This window comes from Apteryx rowi, unplaced genomic scaffold, assembly GCF_003343035.1.
Source record: "Apteryx rowi isolate R43461 unplaced genomic scaffold, aptRow1 scaffold_581, whole genome shotgun sequence".
Taxonomy (NCBI): domain Eukaryota; kingdom Metazoa; phylum Chordata; class Aves; order Apterygiformes; family Apterygidae; genus Apteryx; species Apteryx rowi.
The window spans coordinates 39,853-47,646 of NW_020450851.1; positions in this window are offsets into that span (position 1 = coordinate 39,853).

The window sequence follows — 7,794 nt, forward strand, 5'->3', positions numbered from 1 at the left end:
ATGTACTGGAAAATAAAGAGCATTTTGGTAAATTCTTTGTGTGGTTAAAACTAGAAATGAGATATTTGATAGGCTGCTTCTCCCCAGGAGTTGCCTGTATGGAAGGGGTGGAGGTAAGCTGGTTTGTGTTTTCCCTAGGGTTCTCCCTGTGTGGTTTGCAGGGCCTGGACAGACAGTATTGAAGGATACAATGGACTCATAGCTGGAATAAGTCATACTGAACAAAACGCCTGGGAAGGGGAAGTGAAGGGCTAGTTTCTCTAGACAGTAGAGAAGAGATGGTTAAGCTGAGCTCAAGGTCTGTCTCCACCCTGCCAGTGGGATTTGCCAGAAGGGTCAATACCTCCACCTGACTTGTGCTGGCCTAACTCTACTTGCCTCTAAACTGCTTGTCTGCAAGATGAAGCCTACGTGCAGGTTTAGGCAAGCTCTGCAAGTAAATGAATGTGGGGAAGCTGGAGCTGTGCTTCCTTTTGGAGCAAGTTCAAGTATTCCTTTTCCTTCAGTCAATTAGGAGGGGTGCAGCCTGCCTGCCCAGGTCCTCCACTGCATGTGCTAATAGCTGGTGCTGCTGGGAGGCACATCCGCATCAGGCAGGTGGGCTTCTTGCAGGCTGCAGGGAATAACTGAGTTCTAGGCAGCCAAGCTGCAGTTGTGCTTGCTGGCAAGATGGGAGCACTGAGTAGGGCCGGGGGCACGAGGCGCTCTTGGACACACGTGGAATGAGGTTGTATAGACAGAAGAAATACACTGGGATCAGCCTGTTTTGATTAATCTGCAAGCCCAAAGAGCCTGGGTACAGGCTGGAGCCAGGGTACAGCAGTGCAGAGAGCAGGTATCTGTATGGCACTGAGGCAGACATGAATTTACTGGGAGACCAAAGGCAGCTGCCTAGGTTCTGTCTCTTCTGTGTCTGCTATGGTGCCACATGTGCTCTTTTTACTGGCTTCTTTTGCTACCTTGTGACCCCTGGGGGGATGAGGAAATGCCCTTACTGCGGAACAAAGAGGCAAAGGAGGGGGATGGTGAATGCCAAGGGACAGCTTGACCCACACTACCTATGCAGAACTTGCATGCAAGACCTATGTTCCTATCACTCCTCTTCACTATGCATTGGTTGCGTTGGCCCCTGAGTGGTTATAATAAACCCTTTGTCCCCAGTACACGAGTGACATATTTCTCCCCGAACTCTGGCTTGTAACCATTAGCCCCAGACCATGGCAAAGCTTGACAGCTTGTGGGGGCAGGCTTAGCAGAAATGTGTATCTGCTTAAACAAGGCCAAAAGAACCTGTTTATCTCATCTTGGCTGCTGCCTTTCCCTGGCCCAGGGGAGCCCTTTGGAGGGAGTGGAGACTGCCATACCTGGGAGTCACAGCGTGCAGGCTGGAGCAGATGCAGGCAGCATACAGGGAACCTGAAGCCAGAATGCTGAATGGGAGACTCCTGGGTGGAACAAATTCAGGACCAATGCCTCCTGAAAGGCATTAAGAGCAGCATTTTCTAGGGCTGCAGAGGTGCAAAATCTGTTCTGTTCAGGAGCCCCTGAAAACTGGTAGTTTGGGGGAAAGCATTCCCTCTACAGAGTTACAGCAGAATTTATTTTGTTTTCCAGTCTCTTGCTGATTCCTCTCATCCTGTAGACTGGAGTTTTCCCTCCTTAGAGTTAAATTATTCTAGTTATTAGTGTTATGTTCTGGTGAAACGTAGCTTTGGATGTGGGGACCTTCTGATAGCCTCACCTCACTGTAGAAAGGGGTCCATCTCAAGGCTCTGCCATAGGGTCCCTTCACACAGTCTCTACTCCCTTAAGGCACAGCTGCAGTCTTTAGTCCTGTAGTGAATCATGACCAAAAAATGGGAAAAGAATTCTAATCATAACCACTTGCAATGGGAGGAAGGTTTTTTTTTTTTTAAGGATAAAGTATGATTGTGCATTGAATGTAACAACCTAGTGAACCTTCATGCCAGACTACCAAGGCACTCAGAGAAACCTCTTTGTGCATTTCATTTTGTCTCTACATGAAATCTAGGTGTTCCCCAAGCCCAAAGGGGTGGCTATACTGGGCAGGAGAGCCTGGATTGGAGCACTAGGGGTGGAGAAGGGAGATCTGTCTACATGAGCTCACTTTCACCTTCCTTCCCACTCAGATCACTTAACTTTGAAGCCAGCAAGAGGAAGGAAAGATGGAGTTGGGACACCTTTTATGTTAGCACGGGGTCTCTAAGGAGCGACCCAGGGAGCGTGGCTCACTCATCCTAGTTACGTGCCTGGGCAGAGGGGCAACCAAGCTCCCGAAGGGTGACTAGGCCAAGCACTTAAATTAGGAGCTGCTCTAGGAGACCTCTGCCTCAGCGTGGCGCACGACCGGCTCGCCAGCCTGCCTCCCTACTGCACTCCCAACACTGCAACAGCACCGGCAGGCAGGGCCAGCCCAAGGCTAATAATGGCTGCCGCGCGCTAACAGCCGCCACGGGCCAACGGCCGCCGCGCGCTACGGCCCGGCATGCCCCGCGGCGGGCAGCGGCCGGCTCGCCCCGCTGCCTCGCCGCTCCGGCAGGGGGCAGCCGCGGGCCGCGCTGCCTGCCGGGGCGGCCCCGGCAGCAGCGGGGGCGGCCCCGGGGGCGGCCCGGCCCCCCGGGAGCCGCGGCGGGCCCCGGGGAGGCGGCAGGTTTCTCGCCGGGGCTGGCGCAAGTGGAGAAGCGCGGTTAGCTGGTGGCCCGAGACTCCCCTCTGCCTCGCGGTGCAGAGTCACAGGCTTCGGCATTGCCCGCGGGCCCCCTCCTTAGCGATTTCTGAGAAATAAAGGGTATTTTTGCCGTCCTCTTTTTTTCTTTTTCCTGTCAGCAGGCTGGCGAGCGGCTGGGTGACGGCTGTGGGGAGGTGAGGGTGCCTGGGCCACAGGGAGGGGGAACAGAGAGTGACAAAGAGGAAAAGAGGCTTTAGGGTTGGGTGAGAAGCAGGAGAGACCCCACTGCAGTAAAGTTGTGTGGTGTTTGGAGTTGTTTTTTGTGTTTTATACTTAAAGCCAGACGGAAAACATGCTCTGAGTGTTTCTTCTAGAAAGTAAGTACAAACCCACTTGAGTAACCTCCCCCAGCAAGCCATTGCCAGCCACTCACTATTGAAATGGAAGGATGACTTGAACAGGGTGGCATCCTGTGTTCAATTTAGTTATGCTCAGTATTTTTTATTACCAAATGATGGACATACAGACAAGATATGCATGAAATAAAATTACAGGTATGGTGTTGGACAGGATTAGAGTTCAAAAATATCTGGACAAATCAGAAAAATGGTCTGGAAAAAACATGATGCAGTTCAATGGGGGTAACTGGAAGGTCTTGCACTTCAGCAGCAATATGAGCTCCACGAACACGAGGGAGGCAGTGATAGGTTAAGCAGCAATTCTTCAGAAAAGGATCAAAAGCTGAATGCAAGCCAGCTATATGATGGTGTAGAGGTGATGGAAAAATAAGTTGAGTAGAAATGTGGGGTAATTGGATCCAGCCCAGAGGAGAGCAAAGAGAACAACCGGAAGTCTAGAAACCATTACCTATGAGGAAAGCTTGAAAGAACTAAAATTCTCTAACCCAAATGAGGAGAGAACTAAAGTCTTTAAGTATGTAAAAGGAAATAATCTTTTTCTCTGTGATGGAGAAGATAAAAAAAAGAAAAGGCTTAAATCGCAGCAGGAAGGACTCAATTTAGATGTTAGGAAAAACTTTCTAATGACAAGGATAATGAATAATAGACTGCCTGGGGAGTGGAGAGCTTTAAGATCAAGTTAAGCAACATCTGTCCAGGATGTCCGAGTTTTAGGTGATCCTGCTTTGGGTTAGAGGGATGGACTAGTCTGACCTTTCAAGGTTCCTTTCAGCCCTAATTTTTCAGTGGTTCTGCAGGCTGACATTAATCTTCTTAATGGTATTTAAACAGTCAGCAGCTTCTCTTAAGTAACTGCTAGCAAGTCTCCTCTATTGCCTGCGGTTTAAAATTAACTTAATTTCCATGCCTCACTTTCACCCTCCAGCTCCCAAGTCCTGCACAGCCAACCAGCAGCTGAATTCCTTGAGTGCTTGTCAGTACCCTGCTTGTGGGTCTCTAGCTATCCACAATGAAAAAGAAGGGTTAGAAATGCTAAACATAGGTGGCTATATTTTCAGTGTGAGGATGTCCTCCTTTTCTGTCTGTATATGTAGGAGATATTGTCTCCTTTCTTGCAATAGCATTAACTCTGATGCAGTTATTTCATCTTGAACACCTTCCCTGGGCTCCAGGGACCACCCCTTTCCATGTAGCCTGCAGTTCTGGGGGCAGCTTCTCTTGCCCTTCCTGTGGCACGGGAAAGGAAAGAGCTTCCTCCGACAAAGGTTGGCCTATTTCTGAAAGAAGTTGTGTCGGATTGTGGGTCTTCGCTGTTGTTTTGTCACAGGTCAAGCCTTGAGTGTCCAAGCCCAGACACTGCCCAACATGTGTGGGCACCTGTGCGTAACAATGCTAACGAGTAGCAATAAGTGTTGCAATTAATAATTAATTAATTGCTTGTCCACAATTAATAATTGCTTGTCCACAAGCAATCTCTGTTCAAACAGCACAAACCCCAGAAGGAAGGAGTCTGTGTTGTGGAGTTGGCCCTCACTCTGGGAGCATGCCCTTCCGCCCGTTCAAACTACTAGTGAAAGCGAACTAAGTTTTTCATCTTCCATACAGAGAAAGAGGGGGAGGAAAATGCCAGGACCCACTGAGCATCATCTGCAATCTTTGTCTAGTCCTCCTAATCCTCAGAAAACAGAAGAGCCAGTGAGTGTCCTGAAGGTAGGGATGTTTGCAAACTTCTTAGTTATTTGCCTAAAACAGAAAAGATGACATTTCTATAGCTGAGAAAAACTGTCCCTAGTGAGAGGGGGAACCACTTCTTGAAAGTCATCACCTTTGGAAAATAGCTTCCTGCCAAGTGTAGCATTACCATCAAAACTGGCTGGTTAATGGCACCAAGAGGAGCATTGCTTCCATATCACAGCTAGAAGATCAGCAATAGAGACTACATCCATAAATGAAAGCACACTATCTGAAGTCAAGAAAATCTGAGGCTTCCAAACTTTTGTTGCAACCTTCTTAGTTATTTGCCTAAAATAGAAAAGATGACATTTCTAGAGCTGGAAAAAATTGTCCCTATGAGAGGGGGAACCACAAGTATCTTATCTGCCCACAGAGAAGCAGTCACAATTTCTACCACTAATTTTCTTAGTGGTTTTAACCAGCCAAGATAGTCACGGGCCAGATACACACAGCTTCACATGTTTTTCTGTAAACAAAGCAAGATTTATCCAATCTCTGTATGACTGGTAAGTATTAAGAACTTCATTTCATATGTGGGAGTACCGTACAAAGAAATGACGTGGCCACCACAGTTGCAGATTAGATTCACTCTGCACTGAGTGCCTTCTTCCAGACCATGTTGCCAGCTCTGAGACATGGGGATTGTTATTTACATGCATAATAAAACACCACCTGAATGCAGCTGCAGCCTACCTTTGAGCCACATTAACACTCTAGTGACTTCATTTACATCTACGTCACTTTGCCTCTCTTAACACTCACAGTGAGAGTTTCAGATGTGCTCCATTTTAAAAAAGTACTGTGAAATGTGTGTATTTTACAGTCAGTAGTGCTTTTGCAGTACCTATACCCCAAACTATATAATAGCCACTTGGTGTCCAAATTTTACAAAGGCACAGTTCCACTGCAGTGAAAATTTATCTGAACTGTGACAGTATGAAGTGTCTATAAATATAAATAAGACCTCGACTTTTTAAGGGAGTGTTAGGAGCAATACAAATAGATCAAGCTCATAAGACCATTGCAAGTTAAGGGTGAAGCAAGCCTACTCTAACTACTGTGAGCGGGAGAGGTTTTTTTTGCACTGCTGTAAAAATCATAAGCTTTCTTGAGTTATACTGAACAGTGCTGTATCCCACAGGATTTGGGGATACGATGAGATTAGCCACCCAAATGTGAGCTTCTCTGAATGCAGCAATTTATATAAAGTGCAGTGGGGTATTTAAAGATAAGAGGAAATGGGGCTTTTTTTTTTTTTTTAACCCAGACACCACCATATGGGGAACCTAGATCCAGCTATGCTTGAGCACCCTGCATTTTGTGTGTTGCAAACTCAAAGGTTTCGCCTCTAAATAACATTGCCAGCTGTAGCGAGCTTGATCTCTGCTTGGCTGCAGTGCTGGAGCCAGACTGCATGCTAACACAGTATGGCTGCAGGCCTTTTCGGTGTTTTTACTCTGTGGAGTTTTTATGAGACCATATCTGTCAAATGTATGTGTGAAGATAAATCAAACAAGCACAGCCACAGCTATTAAATAAATGTGAAATCTGAGTGGCTTCCACCAGCCCCGCAGTCCCTCCCCCCCAGCTGCCGTGTGCGCCGAGTGTTTTACAGAAACAGAATACAGTTATAAGAAAGGGAAAGCAAAGGGGAGGCAGCTCCTAGGGAAGAGGGTGGTTTCCTTGCCGGGGAACGCAGAGACCTGCAAGCTGGATTTGGGGCTTATGCTGCTGAAATATTTGGGCATGGAAAGAGCCAGTTTTGGATTTTGGTGACTTTTGGAGTGGGAGGGACTCAACAAATTCCATCAGGGATGTGGTTTGACTGCTGTCATGGCATCCAAAGTGTAATGCGTACTCGGCAGAGGAGGCAACCCCATGCAGAAGTGTAATGAGTTGGCCAGTCTCAGACCACGTTTTGGGGGCTGAGAGTGTGTGAGCACCATGAAATTGCTGCGCAGTGAATACCAAAGCATGAGGAGGGCATCCAGCTTCTATGTGCGCCACAGCCTGTCCTCTCCTGTGGAATAAGATAATCTTGACCTGATTTCCACTCAAATTTTTTTCCCCATTCCCTCAACCGTTCTCCTAGGAGAAGGGTGGTCCTTCCAAGGTCAGGGTTGAGGTTACTGACAGGTCAGGCAGGGCAAGGTCAGGCTTGAAGCTGACTGTCTGTACCAAAGCTGTCCCACACAGGGAGAGGGCCTTGCAGTTTCCAAAGCCATCAATCTCCTCCTCACTTTCACCAGCTATTCACCTCTCCCAGTTTTAAGTGGAAGAAAATACAGCCGAGCTCTTCAAGCCCTTGTGTTGCGCCTCTGGGAGCTGCATTCTTGCTCTCGAGTGGTCAGTCACCGAAACAGAATATCCAATATATCACTCACAGTGTCTTTATTTGGGGGTTGAGACTGGATCAATGTATCTGAAGGCTACTGTAACCAGGAAGTGATTCTGCTGATTTCTGACAATGGAGCCGCTTCTGCCACTAAGAAAGCATTTGTCATTTCCCCCTGGCTGCACTGGAGTTTGACTGCACACACTTGTTTACCCCAGCACTTTGTATGCAGGGAGAGCATCCTCGCAGAGAAGATGGGGGCCCAAACAAATTCAAGGACAACAAATTGCACACTAGCAAAGCTTGCTGTGCTTGTGCCAAGGGTGACGCATGAAGGGCAGCACTGTGCCATGTGCTCTGGACATGGCCTGTAGGGCAGGAGTGTGGGACAAAGATTATTTGAGCTAGCTCCTATGCATGTGAAATTGAATTTTAGTGCTGATTTGCGCTAGAAGAGGATTTGATCCGTAGGAATGTAGTTGTTGCACATAGTGTGTCATGAAGTCACTCGGTCACTCTGATCTGTGTATATCGCCAACATTCAACTGAATGAAATTAAATATTCAGAGATGCTTTTTGCTAGTGAAAGCATGAAACGAATGAAAGGACTAATTGCT